The sequence below is a fragment of the Canis aureus genome, chromosome 9, assembly GCF_053574225.1.
Source record: "Canis aureus isolate CA01 chromosome 9, VMU_Caureus_v.1.0, whole genome shotgun sequence".
NCBI lineage: Eukaryota > Metazoa > Chordata > Mammalia > Carnivora > Canidae > Canis > Canis aureus.
In genome coordinates this window covers 28,553,793-28,573,755 of record NC_135619.1, presented here as the reverse complement: position 1 = coordinate 28,573,755, position 19,963 = coordinate 28,553,793, and the positions used below count along the sequence as shown (strand labels likewise).

Genomic DNA, 19,963 nt, shown 5'->3' with positions numbered 1-19,963 from the left:
GTGCAAAGTCATAATTAGAAATTCGAGGAAATATTGTTTTTTATTCACCAGGATGATGGCTCATTTGTCCATATAGCCACATAATCAAAAACATAATATATTGGGGGCACCTGGGTGGCTCAGCTGGTTGAGTGTTTGACTTCAGCTCAAGCCATGATTGCAGGGTCCTGGGATCAAGCCCCTCATCGGGCTCCCTGCTCAGTGGAGAGCCTGCTTCTCCCTCTACCTCTGCCACTATCCTGTTTGTGCATGAGCTCACTCTCTCTCTCTCTTTCATTAAACAAAAATTTAATAAAAAATGATATATTGGAAATAAAGAATTTTGGAAATTTTAATCCTGTTTGTTATATGTGAAAATTTAAAGGACCACTTTCATACAGCTTATGAGAGTTTATATTTCTATATTTAAGCTCTTTCTTGCAGTCAGAGGAGTTGAGCCTGGACAGAAGGAACCAGAGGATGAAGGTACAGAAAAGCCCAGGCATTAAGTAGGCTAGAAGTAGAGGGAAAGTGGTCATATGGGAGGTCTGAGAAGAGAAGTGGGGTTTGAAGCAATTGAAGATTAGATTAGAAAGAAAAAAATACTTGCAGGGTATTTTTCTCTATACATCTCTCTAACATCTATAAGGGAAGTTAACATTTAAGAGTGTATACCACAACTTGTGCAATATTTAAAATCTTTATAGAATATTAAAGGTAAAATGTTTACATATTTAACATCAAGTAACATGCAAGTTCATGTAATTCTTGCCTATTACAAAGAGAATTAATATTAATGCTAAATAGTTATGATTAAATTTCCCAATTAATAACCTTAGCAAATTTATTCTAAGAAAGAAGAATATCAACTGCAACATTTAGCTTTGTCAGAAAAACTTTCCAACCTCTGTGACCTAAAAATTCTTAGGGATTTTAAGAATTTTAAATGAGACAAATTCATTGGTTACTGATTTGTGGTTTAGCTGACTTCCATTTTCAATGATTATTTTTTGTCATTGAGAGATGTCAGTCTGAGAGTTTAGCAGAGTGCATTGCTATAAATAATGCAATACAAGACATGTTAATATGCAGTTAAACCAAGTGTAATATTGAATATATAGTCTATGTGATAAAGGTTACACTAATTAAGAAAACACACAAACACATGCATGCAAACATATATATTAAGAGTTAGTAGATAAGGGAATTAGATCATTTCCTGAAGGTTTTTTTTTAATCTGTATAATCTCCTTTGCACTTACTTATTGCAATGATTTTGGTTTGTGTCGATATTTACTACTGCTATTAACAATTTTCTAAAATACTTTTTCAATAATCTATTATATTTGATAATTGTCATCCATGAATGTTAAAAATTACTACAGTCTATTTTCATATTTCATTTTTAAATTTATATTTCATCATGCTTCAACTAGATGTATGCTATCTCCATTGGAGAGAGCAAACAAGTAATATTGATTATCAATTATAGTCTTTAATTATTTAGTATAACTTCCACTCAGTTATTTTCCTAGTCATTTCTAATCATTGAATAGGCTAAAATAAGATATTTCCCTATTTTTATAAATTAGTTTTAATAGTTCTTGTTTAACAAGGAAGACTGTATAAACTTAAGAGATCCTTCTGATCATCCAAACTGGTACCCCTAGCCCTATAAGACAGCATTTGTCTCAATGAATTTATCATTGTCTAAAATATGGTAAAGACTTAGATAAATACAGACTAATTTGAGGAGCATATCTTTAAAAAAGGTTTATTTATTTTATTTGAGCACAGGCAAGAGAGAGTGTGCAGGAGAGCAGGGGGAGGCACCAAAGGAGGTAGGGGGAACAGATCCCCTGCTGAGCCCAAAGCCTGGAGCAGGGCTCATCTCACAACCTTGAAATCATGACCTGAGCCAAAACCAAGACTTGGACATTTAACTGACTGAGCTATCCAGGCACCCCTTTGGAGACACATTTTAAAAATATCCATATATCTGAGCTGGTCATACATTAACTAGTCTCATTCACTGACTGAGAAAAGCCCAATGATATGCTAATTTTTACTAAAAACACAAATGTGCCAAGAATGCTGAAGTTAATGCTTTTTCTTTCTGCAGATTACTAACATGTAAAGTCAAAGTATAATTCAAAAATATTTTATAAAATGCACAATTATGTGAACTATGGCTCATCCTCTCACACTGAAGGCAAGTTATATCAAGCACTACATTAATCAAAAGTTTGGTTGGTGATCATGAAGGCAGAACAAGGTAATTAGTAGATATTAAGGAGTTTCTTCTAGCTAGCTAGCAACAAAAATTATCTTTTATTTTGGGAAGCCTTGATAAAGGAGCATGAATGTTGGATTCTGCATATTTAAAGCCCCTTCTCCATGACCAATCTCAGACTTTGCTATGCTTACTTCTACTCATAGACCATCCCAGTGTCCTTAGATGGCTTTCCTTAGTGTGACACTAAATGAGGTCTCTTTTATAACACTGGAGTGGTTACTTCATAGCACTTAGCAAAATCTTGATTTAAATAATTGCTTAGTCAATGTCTACTGTACTGTAAGCTTCAGGAAGTCAGAGCCTTTACCTGTTTTGATCATTATTTCATACACAATGCTTGATCCACAATAAGAATTTTATTAAGTATTTTTTTGCATGTTGCAAATGACAACAAGCTTCAGTCTCTAACCTGGCCTTGCGCTGTGGTATAAATGAATCCTTTCCCTCCCCCAATCATATGTTGAAATCCTAACATTCAACATTATGATATGAGGAGGCAGGGCCTTTGAAAGGTAGTGATCGTTAAGTCATGAGGATGGAGTCCCATGAATGATACTAGTGTCCTTATAAAGGAGACTCTATACAATCTCTGTAAGAAGGCACTGGGCATGAACCAGGAAGAAGGCCTTCACCATGCTAGTACCTTGATCTTGGACTTACAACTTTCAGAACTGTGAAGAATAAATTTCTACTGTTCATAAGCTACCCACTCTGTGGTATTTTGTTATAGCAGTCCAAATGGACTAAAACAGTTTGATATATGCTTGATTAAATTTTGATTTATTAAATTAAATTTGTCTTCCCAAATATCAGTCTCTTAAGAATACCATGATTTGAATTCTGGGACCTTTTATATATGTTATCTAATTGTTTACTCTCATATGTGGCTAAATTTACTGAATGTGAATTTTCTAGTAAACCATTGGGACAATCATATATTTTGACAACCATATATTCTTGGGTGTCCACTCTGTTAATCCAACATACCTTCCTCTGAAGCACCTAAATTCTAGGACAGAGAACATTTTGAGTGTACACATTTAATAACAGTTCCATTTTTTAATTGTTTAAATGTAATGAGTTGTTGCAATATATTTTTAGTCGACTAATTATGAATGTCAAAACATCTAGTGAATTCACATGGGAATATATATATATATATATATATATATATATATATATATGTCTTTCTAGACAAATAAGACTTTGTTTTTCTGTTTGGAAGTCTAAAAGCTCAAGTCCATGTATCTCCTTCAGTTAGAGTTTTCAAAAATAAATGAATAAATAAGCATACAAACCAACTGACCAACCAGGAAGTGATGTTTCAGGCAATGTAGTTATTTGAATATCCATACCTCATAAAGCTGTGAAAAACTCCTAATGTAATGACAATTCAGTTTGTGGTGTATTTCAATTCTATGTTTCTAAGTGAGTTGGCTATGTAACAGAGACTGATTTTTCATTAAATTAACTCATTCTGAGGTTTATCTAGACTCCAAATGTATGAAAGCTCTCAGATATACAATACTTCGTATAGTAAATGTTCAAATTTCCCCAAAGTGATTTTTATCACAGAAATCATTTTAGTATTCCATTGGGAACACATCTCCAATACAATAATGGCTAAACTCAAATCAAAACATATATATTTATTGTTACATGTTTCTAAGAATGGAGAAAGTAAAATTAAAAAGTCAAGGTTAATTATTAAAATATAGAAAGGAAAATAGAAATTGGTAGATATTCATATAGTACTATGGACTTTCATTTTCATAGGATTTGGTCTGTACAATACCAGAAATGCCATAGTCCTATGAGAATATTTAATAACTGGAGATAAACAGATACTGACACATAGGAAACTAAAGGCACTGACTAGCGCATAAAGGACCAGATAAATACTAACGTCTATCAAGAACTATAAAGGATCTGAATTTCTAACCCTCTCATAAGCAAACAATTTAGCCTGCTATCATCGTATAGATGCTGGTAGGAGGCACACAACTACTAGGCCAGAGACAGAGCAGGGTTGGTTACTCAGAATAATAGCAGTACATCACTTTAATAGGTCAGACTGAGAAAGACAAATACCATATGACTTCACTCGTGTGGAATCCAGAAAACAGAGATGAATAAACAAACAAAAACCAGAACATACCTATATATACAGACAGCAAACTGAAGGCTGCTAGAGGAAGGGGTAGAGGATGGGCAAGATGGGTGATGGGGAGAGGGAGATACAGGCCCCCAGTTATGGAATGTAAAAGTCACAGGAATAAAACACACAGCTTAGGGACAATATTCAGTGATAGCATAATAGCTTTGTATTGTGACAGATGACAGCTGCTCTTATGGAGGGCATAACATAATGTATAGGGAAGTTGAACCACTATGTTGGACACCTAAAACTCATGTAACACTGTGTGTCAAGTATAATAAAAATTTTTAGGGGATCCCTGGGTGGCTCAGCGGTTTAGCGCCTGCCTTTGGCCCAGGGCGCGATCCTGGAGTCCCGGGATCGAGTCCCACATCGGTCTCCTGGCATGGAGCCTGCTTCTCCCTCCTCCTGTGTCTCTGCCTCTCTCTCTTTCTATGTCTATCATAAATAAATAAATCTTAAAAAAATTAAAAAAAATTTTTTTAAAGTATTTTTAATATGTTATTTAGCATCAGTTCCCAAACCCCAGTTCTCACATGGCAATGTAAAGATGGCCTAAGAAAACAGCACAAGCAATGTATTTGATTACAAAAGAGGGCAACCTCAATTTTTAGAATGGGTAGAAAGCATGCCCAACTTTTGCTTCAGAGAAAGACACTATCTTTATTTCCCAAGATTTTTTGCTATATAGACATCCTTGAAAAGTGAGTCTGAACAAAAGAGTAGTAAGTGTCTTGCTAATAAAACATGCAGAAATATGAGAGAGCCACAAAGAATTGTTTCTCAACAATGGGTTCTTTAAATAAATTGAACAAGGATCATCACTGGGCAACTTAACAATCATTTTGGATTCTGAAATAAGCAATAAACCTGCACTTAAACTTTTGGATGGTGAAGTGTGACCATTCTGAATCATATCTACCCATTTCTGGAGCTCCGTTTGAACCTGAGCATTGTCTTAACAATAACTCTCTATTCATTCTCTAGAATGATATTTTTGTTTAAAAAACCAAAAACAGCAGAATTTAGAGGTTTTTAGACACCAAGAAAGGAATGTCTATAATGAGTAAAAGGAAATTGATGGATTTAGAGTTAAAAGCACAGTAGCATCTCTGTAATGTATTTACCTAATTCTAAAAGAATACAGAATGCCCATGAATGGAATTATCCCTATCCCCATCACATGTGCTATGTAGCCATTTAATCAAGGGATACAGGTTGTAATGTATAATGAACATGCTATGTTTGAGATGCCTATTAGATATACAACTAAGGACATATAATAAAGTATTGGGTTAACCATCTGAACATATAAATTAAGTAATCACATAATAAATATTTTTACTCAGCCATTAGGAGAATACCCACCATTTGCTTCGACGTGGATGGAACTGTAGGATATTATGCTGAGTGAAGTAAGTCAATTGGAGAAGGACAATCATCATATGGCTTCACTCATACGGGGAATATAAGAAATAGTGAAAGGGATTATAAGGGAAAAGAGGGGGAATGAATGGGAAGAATTAGAGAAGGTGACAAAACATGAGAGACTCTTAACTCTAGGAAATGAACAAAGGGTAGTAGAAGGGGAGACAGGCGGGGTGGGGGGAATGGGGTAACTGGGTGATGGGCACTTGATGGGATGAGACTGGGTGTTATACTATATGTTGGCAAATTGAACTTCAATTTTAAAAAATTAAAAATAAAAATAAATAAACATTTTTACAGCTATGGTATTAGATGCAATCATTCAGGGTGGAGAATAAATAAAAAAGAGAAGAAAAGAAAAATACTCTAATCTGAACTCTGGGGAATGCCCATGTTTAAAATTTTAAAATGGTCTCTCCAAGAAAGATGGCCTTGATAGAAAGAAAAGGGAAAGAAGAGAGGAAAGGGATGTGTGATTTCAAGGAATCCAAGAGAACCATCCCAGAAAGAAGGGGAGGTTGATGAGATTTCAAATAAGATGAGGCTAAATATCGATAAGTGAAGAACATGATGGTTTTTTATTACCTTAGTACAGTCTGGGTAGTTGTGGAACCAAAGCCAATTTACTGGTTCACAAGTAAATAGAAAGTGGTAAAGTCAGACACAAATTAGAGAAGATGCTTTGGATATTTTTTTCTATAAAGAGGAATTGAAAATGGCCCATCATTAGTGAAGTTATGTCATCAAGAAGAAATTTGTTTGTTTGTTTGTTTGTTTGTTGGACAGTAGAATTATAATTCATTTAGTTGGAGACAATCACTTAATGGTGATAATCCAGTAAAGCAGGATAATTTGGTGATTCAGAAGAAAATGATGAATATAGGGAATAAGCTAAATTTTTAAATAAAGTCAAATATATATTATTTAGAACCAAGGAAAAGATATTACTGATAGGAGTAAGAGAAAAGAAAGATGAAGGATACAAATGGTGTTGGATTATAGATGTATTGGTAGGGAAAATAGTTCCTCTTCTGTGTTAGATTCTATTTTCTCAATAAATTTGAAGTGAAATCATTATCTGAAAGTAAAAGGTGGTAGGGAAGGGAAATGGTGAGACTTGAAAAATTGTAAAGGAAAAGATGCCAACAGAAAAATAGTAGATTTCCTTGGCAGTGTTATTTGTGTTTGCCATTGTGAATTAATAGTGAAACTGCTCTTCCCCCACAGCGGGTTTGGTGCTATGTGCAGAGATGACTTTGCACTGATGGATGATAGAATCTGAGTGGACCAGAGACTCTTGAATGTTTCCAATGAGGATATTTTAATAATACATCAATATGTACAAATTGAGTGAACATGGAAGTTGCAGGAAGGAAGGTACTGATGAATGGAGAAAATGAAAACAGTAGAATAAATAAGTTGGATCAGTAAATAAGAAGTGGTTGTACGAAAGTTGAAAGGCTTAAAATAAAGCTTTTGAAAGTAGAACACACCCTGTCTACCTTCTAGATCTGAGGGATGCAGGCAAAACATTATCATGGACAGTTACATTTTAGATAAGATCAGGAGGTGAGCAAAAGTTTTAGGGATTTAGGGATTGTTAATTAAGTGATTCAGGGCTTCCAAGGACACAGTGTTTTAATTCTGACCCTCACAAAGGGGAATGAAAGATGAGATCCAATTAGAAGATGCCCAAGATGGTAAGAAAATCAGAGTTCAGGTGACAATGCATAAAATGGGGTGTGTTGTTTCTGGAAATTACAAATATTTCCCACAATAAGTAGTAGTAAATAGTGGGATTTGAAATGGTTGTGTCATTGGGCAAAGTGAGCTATTACTTCAAACGTCTTGTTATAGGTTCCTGGAATCATTAGTCTGTTTTATAGCTAGAAATAGTATAACACTGTTGAGGAGGAATGGATAGTTTCCCCTAGTTCCTAAGCTAAAGTGTCTCCCCTAGATCTTTAAAACAATACAATCAGAAATAAAATAGACATAGCTTCAAATCCTAGCTATGTAACTTAATTCTGGGAGAATCACACAATGTTAAGCCAAGAATATTTCATTTGTTAAGAAAAAAAATAAAGAGAAATATTGGGAACAAAGGTAATTACTCTCATATTGGTAGAGTGATGTAAATGTTAAAGACTAAGTGAAATGAAGTATATAGGAAAGTATCTACAGAATGTCTGAACATTATTTTCTTTTCCTGCATTTCTTCTTATCAGACCTGTTTTACCCGTACCTCTCTCCCTTATCCCACTGCCACCAGCCTACTATAATGATAACTTTAATAGTGGACTTTAATAGATAACTTTAATAATTTAATTTTTGATAACTTGGCTCATAGTTAAGTTTCCTAAATATTTATCTATTGAATTACAAAAATATGTAACTGTGAATATGTTAAATCTTCAGATCCAATAATTGCAACTTTTGTACCAAGAAGCTACCAGTATCATTTTTATTATTTAGAAAGATGTGAAAAAGATGTTTCTTTAACATTTTGGATAGACAACTGTTGGCACTTTAGGTCCTCCCTTTTTAATTTAATGTACAGAGCTAGTACAATTTCTACTATATATCACAAATATGTAGATGATATTGTTTTTCTGCTTTGTAAATTCTTATCAGCTCCCTTGATTAATGTTTACTGAACTCCCACAAAGAACATGACATTGAATTTAATAATTTCTTCAAAGCTGATGCATCAGCACTGTGGGTTGCAAGGATGACTTAAAACAGGAGTACTCTACAAAGGTGGAAAAAAAAGCTTTCAGATTATTCATTCTTCTTCCCAGTGCTTTTGTCTTTATGGTCCTGGCAATCAGGCATTGTCTTTGCTTTGCTCACTTTATAAAATGCTCTCTTAGTACTGCTAGTCTTATTCTTGCTATTTAACTTTTTTTGTTGTTGTTGTTGTTGATGCCTTTATATAGAAATCATAAATGGATTACACTCCCAGAAAGAAGAAGGTTAATTGTATTCTTATTTTAAAAAACTGATAATAATAAAATTTTGTAAAATTTGGAATTGCAGCACCTGGGTGGCTCAGTTGGTTAATTGTTAATTGTCTGACTTCTGCTAAGGTCCTGATCTCAGGATTCTAAGATCCGAGTCCTGTATGGGCTCTCTGCTCCTTGGGGAGTCTGCTTGTTCCTCTCCATCTGCCCCTCCTCCTCTCATGCATGTGTGTGTGGATGTGAGTGTGGGTGTGTGCTCTCAAATAAATACATAAAATCTAAAAACAAATTGGAATTAACTCCTTTCTAACTCCTTTCCTGAAAATCAAATGGGAAATTCCTTTAAGTTAGATCATAAAATATAATTAGCACATGCCCTCCTTTTCATGTTTTACACAAATTTAATCATTCTTTTTTGTTGCTAGATAATTAACATACATTTGAATTCATATATGCTTTAAAAAACAAATTTTGATATATCTGCAAACTTTCTTTGCTAATATGATATGAAATTTCTCTGTTTAAATTTTAATGATATAAACCCACAGTGCTAAAACTCCTATGCTCTTTGCCTGATGTTTCTTATTGATGTGGTCTGAAGATGCATATTTTAATTTAAAGCACTACCAACAGGAAAATGGCACTTCTTGTTTTCTAATACAGGGTAAATCAAGAAAAATAAAACTGATAGGAAGGCCTGGGTGGCTTAGAGGTTGAGCGTCTGCCTTTGGCTCAGGGTGTGATCCTGGGGTTCCAGGATCAAGTCCCACATCGGGTTCCCTGCATGGAGCCTGCTTCTCCCTCTGCCTGTGCCTCTGCCTCTCTCTCTGTGTTTCTCATGAATAAATAAATAAAATATTTATTAAAAAAAGAAAAAACTGAGAATATAAAAATTAAGTACTTGGAAATACTCAAGTCCAGGAAGATCCTGTCCACATGCTGGTTTTCTAAGTAGTGATTATATTAACAAATGGCTTTGCTCCCAGTCACATTGAAATCTTCATGTGGGGGTAAGGGTTTTAACTACATACAAATGGGTTTCATTCATTTGGAACCTTGAAAACAAAAGCAATAATAACTTATTTAACCCTGTTTAGTAATCAGATGGTGTTTATTTTGTTTGTTTTGCTTATTTGTTTCTTTTCTTTTCAATACAGTTTTCCTTTGGTCTTTTGCTTTGCCTGACGAATCAAACAGTATTTACTTCTTTGATTTGATTAAAAACTACTTCAGTGGAGCTCCTGTATCCTTGGTTATTAGAAAAATGTTTATATAATATAAAAATCTTTGACAGGTAATATAACAGGGACCCCTAAGTATCTGGAGTAATTTCCAGAATATTATAACCAAATGAAAGGAAGTCAAAGACTCCAAAATACAAACTCTCTTTCCAATATTTTTTAAAATGATCAGTATGTAATAGGAGTTGTGTGGGGGTGGGTGGGTGGTTGACTAAATTAGGAGGATGTTTTAGAAGAAGGTATAATAACACCTATAAAAATATATAAATCATCCAAATTATTTTCCTCTCTGAGACAGATTTTGAAATGGTCACAATATGCTTCCCTGATAAGGATTGCAGCCAAGACTTAAATAAAATTTGCTAAGATTGCATGACTAGTGTTTTCTTCTTGACTTTTTCCTCGGATCCTAAATGGCCAAAATAGCAAAGTCGAGAGTTTTAGTAACATAGATATACTTTAAGAATTCACAAATTAACCTAGCTTCCCATTAGTATAAGTAAAACATTAGCTTTTCATGGTCTGATTTTTAAAACCTTTTCTAAAATTTTGTGTTTGCCTTTATTTTCATGGAGAAGGCTCATTTAATTCGGTCTTTGTTTATTTAAGTCCAAATTCTAGAACACAACTCAATTTCCAGTACTCTGCTTCTGGTAACATCACTTTTGTCTTTGAAAAATTTCTGGTTTACATTTCCTCTTTCTGTATTCATTTGGGGGGCTTTTTAACTGAAAATCTTTTGTTTCTGTTAGCAGATCTAGCTTTCTCATTTACCAGCTCCTCCAGAGAGCTCTAAGAACCTCCTGATTTGTCCTCAGATCAAAGGCCCCCAAATGAAACATCATATCTTTAAGATGCATTGTTTTGTCTACAGAGAAGAGTTGCCACTTCTTTGGTCAAAATCCAATAGAAGCTTCACTTTAACCATCTTTGTGGTCTACTCTAATACTTCTAATGGCTTTTGAGATTAGACCCAGTGACCTATGTTGTTTCTGCTTACTCCAATTTGCTTGATAGAAAAATTTTTAAATTTCAAATTTTGAATGAGACACACATCTGGGCTGAATAAGTCAAAAAGGATACAATTCCCTTGGGAAACTATAGAACATAGCCTCCTTTATTCTTCACTACTTTACATTGAAAGAAAAATATCACCTTTTTCTCATTACTGTCTTGTAGAGTAAAAATATCAGCATTTATTATATAAAAGCTGCCACTCATACCCAAACCGTGATGGCACAGCAAAAAAAAATATTCTTCAACATTGAAAGTTCATTCATGCTGACTGTCTATGTGGTTATACATAGGTGTACAGAATTCTAAATTCATTAATTTCTCTTAATAAGCCATTTTCTTAAAAAAAACACTTTTAATGACCTTTTTCCTAGTATTTAATCATAGCTTTTGGCATAGATCTGTAAAAACAATTATGAGACAACACATGTTTGGCAGCCTTGTCATTATCTCACGAGTTAAGAAAGGTCAGACTTGCAATACTTGGATGGAAATCTCCAAAGAAAAGCCAGGTGTTTCATGGATAAGCATTAGGAATTCACATGGAACAACTCTGTCCTTTGAGACAGAACAGCATACTCTTGATAAGACAGTCAGTAAATTCCCACCCTCCCCCACTCTATCCCATGAAGCAGCTGTTGTTTTCAGGTGAGGAGGAGACAATGCTCATGAATGCACATATTAAAAAGAATGAAAAATGGACAGTAGCAACTTTTTTAAAAACAAAGTTCTTCTAAGAAAGTAAAATAATTGAACTGATAAGATATAGAGTTGTTTACACAACATGGTGACTCTCCTCATCTCTCTCTTTTCTAATCTGCACAAGAGAAAAGAGAGAAGGCAGGTATTCATGGTGATTAATTACACACACATGCCTCCCCAGAGTCACATCATGGTGATAGATGTCTGAGTAGTGCTGAAGTCCTCTAATTAGGGCTGACTGAATATCGTAGATTAAAATTCTAAACATTAGGCTTTGGGGAAAAACTCCAGCCCCCATTCAATTTTCATTAGCTTAGAGTCACTTCATATATTCAAAGTTATCTGAGAAATATTTATAGGTTTCCTGAGAAATTTAGCTACATCCCAGGAATGCTGAAATTTGACAATTATTTTAAATTCTTAAGCTGACTGGGTTCTTTCAGTGGCACCTTCTAGGAAGAGGCAATGTCCTCAAAACTTTAAAATAACTGAAGAAAACTAGAATATTTTTTCAACTGTGTTTATGTTGTTTGATCCTTAGTTTTAAAGCCTTAACCCAGTTTTCCTGTAATAGATTTATACCTTACTTGAATTTTTGCTTACTGTACTCTTCTAAAGCAAAATTCTCATTTCTTAAATATGTTAGCCCTAAACACATTATTTAGTGTAGAAAAAGAATCCAAGTAAGTTTTATTTTTGCTTTTAGTTTCCAGTTTTTCAAAGGGGAAATTTTATTGTAGTACATAATGTATACACAGAAAATGATGTAAATTAGAATAAGTAAAAAAATTAAATGAGAAAAATAATTTCAGCAAGCCATTGAGAGTTAATGTTAGTAACTGATAATTTAACTCAGTGAACAGATTTAGTAAACTTTCTTAAAATCTGGCAATTTGGTCTCCACACTGATTTGCATTTTTTAATAAAGTCATGACAGGTGATACTGTTTCTGGTGGTCAATTTCTAGCTTGCTTGTTTTTCTTCCTCAGCTTGAAATCCAAGAGGGCAAGACTGCTTAAATAAATTCAGTAAGACTGAATAGAAGAGTTTGGGCGGAGGGAATGTACAAGTAGAGAGTCCTTAATCTAGAATCTGCTCCCACCTCTAAAAGTTGCCTCTGGCAGGACTCTTGGACACTAGTTAGCCTCAGAAATGCAGACAGAGCCTCAAGCAAGAATTCCTATTACTGAACTAATCCCAGGTTTGAAGACTATCACTTGCTTGTCAGCTGAAAGTTTAATGAAAAACTTCATGGGCAAAATGACAACCTGAAGGTGGGAAAAATGAAAATCAAGCCTTGAGCATGTAAGAAAATAAAATAAACAGCTTCCCCATTTGGTTCTAGCTGTCTACTCTGCATTTGGAGGTATCAATTACTGGGCATTTTGTACTGGTTTTCATTTCTACACTTTTGTATAGAAGTGGTGTATAAGAGTCTTCTCCCACATAACTTGTACATTTTCCCTGATATCATGGCTGAGATGGGTCAGGAATGGGCATTTTTCTTGGCTTATTTTATCATTTGGATAACTTTAGGCTATTAGAAAAGGAACTGAGCTTGTTACTTCTTACAGCATATATCTACTGACTCAAAGGCATATTTATGCCATTTCTAATATCAAGACAATGCTGGGAAAGAGATCTGAGCACCAAATGGCTCTAGTTAAGAGTGAAAGGTATCCCTGAGACACAAGGGAAAGGGGTTTCATGCATAATTATAGAGAAACTATGTCAGGTTGTGTATTCTTGCTTGTCACTTATACGTGGTTAAGTTCTATTATCCCTTTTGCTTCCTCCTCTGCTTTTTGTCATCACCAGAAAAGTCCTACAAATCCTTTGGTTAAAATATTCCTATCTCTTGCTGCCAAGTTACCATTATTCTTTAGGCTTTTCAGTTACTGTTTATCCAAAACTTTGAAACCAACTACAAAAACATTTTCCATTCTTTTCTAAGGGTTAGTTACTATTGGTATCAAGTAGGACTACATTTCTTTATAAATTACAAACAGCAAAGAGATAAGTGGCTTCAACAATACCTGCATTTATTTCTCTCATATGTGGAATTCTGGAGTTAAGCCATCCAACTGTTGGTATGCCAATTTTCCCAGGTAAAATCTCCAGAAACACAGGTTAATTTATCTTGTTGCACTCCTAGGAGTGTTTTTCATCCCTAAAGTCTTTATTATAGTCCAAAATGGTTACTTTGATTGTTATAGTCTAAAATGGTTATTTGATTTCAAATGTCACACATGTTCAAGGAGAAAGGAGTAAAGTAGAAGGAGCAAAGGACACAAGTCATTTTTATGAGGAAGATTCCCATCCGCTTGCATCCCACTGGCCACATCTTAATCGTAGGGTATATGTATCTGTATATGATTGAGAAATACAGAAATACAGAGCCCTACTAAAATTAGGAATTCTATTACTATGATAAAGGGAGATATAGATATTGGATAAACAAGCAGTCTCTGATATTTTGTACTAGAAATTACATTTTTTAAACCTAAGAAACTTGCCAGTAGCAAGTAATAAGTGCTCTCTGGCTTCTAACCTTACTTTTAACCTGTCCTGTTTAAAAGGTAAGTCAATAAACCACTCTAAGCTTTAGATATCTTAACAGCAAAATAGGGAAAATAATGACATCATTTTCAGAAGGTTATTGTGAGGATTGGTCATATAGAAAGCCATAGCATAAAGCCCTGTGCATGATATGAGTTCAATAAGTATTACCCTCCCTTTATAACTTATTTCCTTGTATGCTAGTTTGTAGTCCTATAGGAGTTTTAATGATTATGTAAAATTGACCACCATTGTCCAACAGGAAAATCACACAAGCTGAACTGTGAGTATATTTCAGTATACATTTCCTAGTATCCACACTAAAAAAATAAATAAATAAAAGAACAGGATTAAATTACTTTAATATCTTTTCAATTTAAGCTTATATAGTCAGAATGTTATCATTTCAACCTGAAATCAATATAAAATCATTGAGATAATTGTCGTTTTTTATGTACTAAATTTTCAAAATTGCTATGTATTTTACACATACAAACCATCTCAATTCAGATTAGCAATATTTGAGTTTTTAATAGTCAAACATGGCTAGTGACTACTTGTTGAAATGCAATCTATACCCTGAGATTTTACTTGAAGCAAAAAAATGCTGAGGCTCATAACTCCTCTTTTTCAGACACATTGAACATTTCCAAGACAATATCTAAAATACTCCAAATTAAACTTTCCTAAATATATACACAATAAACAAAATCCTCTTTTATGAGTTAGAACTGGCAAAAGGGAAGATTGAGGACACATTTGAAGTGTAAAGCTTCTTAAACAGGAAATGGAGAGTAAATTTTAAAAAATACTGAATGTATTAATGTGCATTTGTATATGTTCCATCCATCCAATCCCCAATTGAGATATTCTCAATTTATTTAATGAATGTTAGTTTTGTATTCAAATACAAATGCAACTTTGTTTTAGTCCGTTAATAATAAGGAAAAAATCAATGAGATTTTAATGATCTTCAATAAAACTTTAATTATTAGAGGCAAGTTTTTCATCTCAACATTAAAGCTAAAAAGTGATAATTAGTTGTTAATATGATAAGTGATTATGTAAAATGGGTCATAATCAATGGTATTGAACATAATCCAGTTGTACCACTGAGAAGGAAGAGTCAAATCAACACTTGATTTTTGTCATGGCTAACAAAATCCATTATTCTACCTCATAAATGAAAAGAAATAAATAGGTTGAATATAAACAATTAAAATGCAGACAACTAACTCATGAATTTCTATGGCAGTAATTAAACAAAATTGGTCAATTCTCAATATATATGCTTTTACTGATCAATTTAATAATTTTATGATAAAATTGGGGACACCTGGGTGGCTCAGCAGTTGAGCATTTGTCTTAGGCTCAGGACATGATCCTGGGATCCTGATTGAGTCCCAGGGCATAGGGCTCTCTGTAGGGAGCCTGCTTCTGCCTCTACCAGTCTCTGCCTCTTTCTCTCTGAGTCTGTCATGAATAAATAAATAAATCTTTTTTTAATAGATTTTATTTATTTATTCATGAGAGACACAGAAGGAGGCAGAGACAGGAGGGAGGAGAAGTAGGCTCCATGCAGAAGCCGGATATGGGACTGGATCCCTGGAACTCCAGGATCATGTCCTGAGTCAAAGGTAGATGCTCAACCACTAAGCCACCACGTGTCCCAATAAATAAATAAATCTTTTTAAAAATTATGATAAAATTGATTCATGTTCAAAATTTATCAGAAAATTAGAATAAGATTATTTTAGAAAAAAAACTCCCAACTTGAAATCTTTTGTTTTGTGTATGAAGAAACCAAGACTCAAGGAAAGTAAGTAAATTTCCCTCTAGATAACTGGTTTGTGTCATAAGTAGTAAAATTAGGTTTTAAAACTAAATAAAAAAATCTACATGAGGGATGGCTGGGTGGCTCAGCAGTTGAGCATCTGCTTTGGCTCAGGGCGAGAGACCGGAGTCCTGGGATCGAGTTCCACATTGGGCTCGATGCATGGAGGCTGCTTCTCCCTCTGCCTATGTCTCTGCCTCTCTCTCTGTGTCTCTCATGAATAAATAAATAAAATATTTTTTTAAAAAACTACATGAATTTTGAGGATTCTAATTTTTAACAAATGTTTAAAAGACAAATTTTAATTTCATGTTACAATTATACCATGGGACATGCACCACACCCCTGCTTTTTTCATGCACACTCATCTTAAGCCTTCCATCCACATGGGCTAATAATTTTCAGTTTCCTTCCTTGGGGCATTCACAAGAACCATCTAAGATTTCAGTGAAGTCAGGGACAGTGCTTTCATTCTAGGGATTTAAAGGTCTCTGTATTGGCTTGAAACGAGAATTTTATGCTCTCAAAATCTGGGAATCCAGATGTCCATAGTCAAGGTGTTGGCAGGGACATAGTCCATCAAATGGCTTTAGGTGAAGGATCCTTCACCTTCTCCAGGTTCTGGTGGTTCCCTTGTTTGTAGCAGAATAACTCCAATGTCTGCCTCTGTTCTCACATGGCTTCTCCCTGTGACTCTGTATGTCCTTTCCTGTCATATATAAGCATGTTCTTATTGGATTTAGGGTCTAATCCAGTATGATCCCATCCCAATACTTATCTTAATTATATCTACAGTTAACCACATTAACAGGTACCAGGGATTATGATTAGGCATAACTGTTGGGGAGACATTATTCAATCTACTAAGGTATCCAAATGGTTTTATTTGTACAACTTATCTTTACAAAACAAAACGATACCATATCCATCACGGTGTAATGTGACTGCAGCTACCATTTGAATAAGGGTATCATATTCTGCTATTACCTCTTTTTATCAGTTTGACTGCCTTCCTTCCCAACAACCAACCAACCCCAAATCTTCAGAAATTCCATTACCATCACATGCCTCAAATGCTAGAGAAACTTTCTCTTCTACCTTCATCTCACCTCAGCTCAGTACATGTGGGAATGTTATTCATGTGGTACCGCTAGCATGCAAGGGGTTATCACTCCCCTAAGCATTATCTTCCAAGAGGGTTTTTGACAGTTGTCTGACTAGTATTCCAATCTTAGTATCCTAACTATAGAATTTGCTCCCTAAGACCACTTGTGTTATCAAATGTTCACCAAAGACAGACCCGCTAACAGGATTTAAATACAATAAGTTTGTTTGAGAGGTAAACTTTACTTGTAGTAAAGTTGAGGAGTCATAGACGGGAGGAAAGGCAGCCAGTTAAGGATTCATTATCAAGGAATGATTGGAACTTAACCTGTAGAGAAACTTGAGAAACAGAGTAAAACACACATCTCAGTATTAATCAACCTAAAAGGCAAGGGGCCTTGTGTCTTTATAAAATCTGCTCCCCCCCATCCTTTGATTGAGGATTATTTCCTGGGCTTGCTGCCCATGAAGGCTGTGTTTCATTTTATGTCTTCAGGGGGGAAAAAGGAACAAATCTGACCAAATAGGACTAAGTTATAGCTCACGGAAGTAGTATGGCTCTGGATATGTGCGCACGGTAATGGAGCATCTATTACACTTACACTGCAAACATTTCTTTATGTTCCCAAAGTTTGTTCTTGATTTATGTTCCCATTTATCCTCAAATAAACATATTAGATTTACTTTGTCCTCTTTTCAAATTGTGAATTTTCTCTCCTAACATGCAAGCCAGATAAGGACTATTTTTGTCAATTTATTTGCATCAGTCTCAGTAACTGATGGAGTACTTAGCATATAATAGGCTCTCCAAAATACTAATTAAAATTAATTAATGCAATATCAAGCAATTGCATTCACTTGTGATCATCTGAACTGGTGATTCTGTTTCCATAGACAATAGGTGGCACTTTCTGTCTACCTGTTATTATGTCTGCATTCAAGCAGGCTGGAAATCAGATATCTTATTGACACTTCAAAACAGTTGAGAATTTATAATATTTTTAAGGGAAAGTTTTAGATTTTTGTTTATCTGGCTTATTTGGGAAAGAGTAAATACTCCTCCACAGATCTAGCTTTTAAGAAAACAAAGTAGCAGGACCTTTGTTATGGAAGTAATTTAAGGAAGCTAAATATAATTTGGGCAAGTATAAATTGTGACACCAAAACAAAAGTGATCTACACAACACAAAGACCATTTCCTTCCATCCTCTTCTCATACTACACACATATACATAACATCAATTGTGTCTACAACTAACTTAGAGAGATTTAAAAAAAGATAACCTATTCTTTATCCTTTTTTAAAGGGACTATACTATAGTCCTTTATATACCTTCATATCTCCTGTGCTCTGGTACCTTAACTACTATATACCAGGAATTAAATAAAATCCTTACTTATATGAATTCATATATGGTTATATTACTCCAATACATTCAGATATTATAATGTACAAAATCTAGATATAATTAGCACATCTTAACATTTAAATCTCATTTTGGTCCTCTCTTCTCTGTTCTTAGAAAAGAGATGTAGATCTTCCATCAACTTAAAATGCATTTATGTGAAGTTTCTCTGTGTGTTTGTATGTGTGTGTGTTCATATCAGTGTTTGGAGATTGTCATAAGAAATTATGAAGAAAATAAAAAGTACTATTAAAATAGATTTGTAGCACTGAAAACAAAGCTCAGGCCAGAGAAGATATTTAATAATTATTTGTTGAATGAATTGCGCTAGATTTCTACTTAAACTTTTCTCGTGCACAATTAGAGAAAATATCTACAAAAACATGATCTTCTTGACATTATAGAACAAAGCAGTAAAGCTCTGCTTGGGATATATTTTTAAACCTGAATAATACTGATGGCCAGTATTTTATTTTTTATGCCTTCATGGCTGCACTGAAAGAAGAGAAAAATTACTCAAATACACTATTACCTTAGATTTGTTTATTGGTAAACTAAATATCCTAACATTATTTATCTGGTATAAATGTGAAGGAAGTTTCTTCATCTGGTTAGCTGATTTCAGAAATGTGCAGCAAATATATCAGAAGAAGAATATCACACAAAATATAATACATTAGGATGCTTCCCTTTGATAAATGAACACTTTTCAAAGAATTCATGATCATCTATTTAACAGACTAATGGTATAATTTGTTCAGTGTTGCTTAAAACTGTAATAGCTCCACTCTACAAAATAAGTGACTTCAATTAAAACATAATCTAAAAAATGTGACTCACATACTGACCATAGAACTAATATTTGATAGATACTTGAAAATTCAGCTTTATGATTTAGACACAAGAGAGGTTTCATATGAAATACTTAATAGTATGCTACAATGGTATGATATCATAGTGGTCCTGAACTTCTATTATCCTCAGCCAATAACACCAGTTTCTGAAATTAAAGTTCCTCAAATCACCCAGGTCACTTCCTTCAGCATAGTACAACAGTTGCAGAGCTTCAATAAATGATCCTATCTCCCACATCACCTTATCTTGGCTCCACCATCCTGCGAGATCTAACCTCAGGTCAGCAGAATAGGATTTTGGGTGTGAGGATCTTCAGTTTCTTTACTCAAATAGAAAAAAGAAAAAAAAAAAAAAGGTAAGGTCAATTTCCTAGGGCTTCCATTACAAACGACCACAAAATGAGTGGCTTCAAATAACAGAATTT

General features: G+C 34.2%; 1 pseudogene; it reads left to right on the top strand.

Moving 5' to 3' along the window:
• The window catches only part of LOC144319919 (cysteine and glycine-rich protein 2-like), a 117,767-nt pseudogene that overhangs the window by 14,374 nt on the left and 83,430 nt on the right, over positions 1–19,963 (top strand).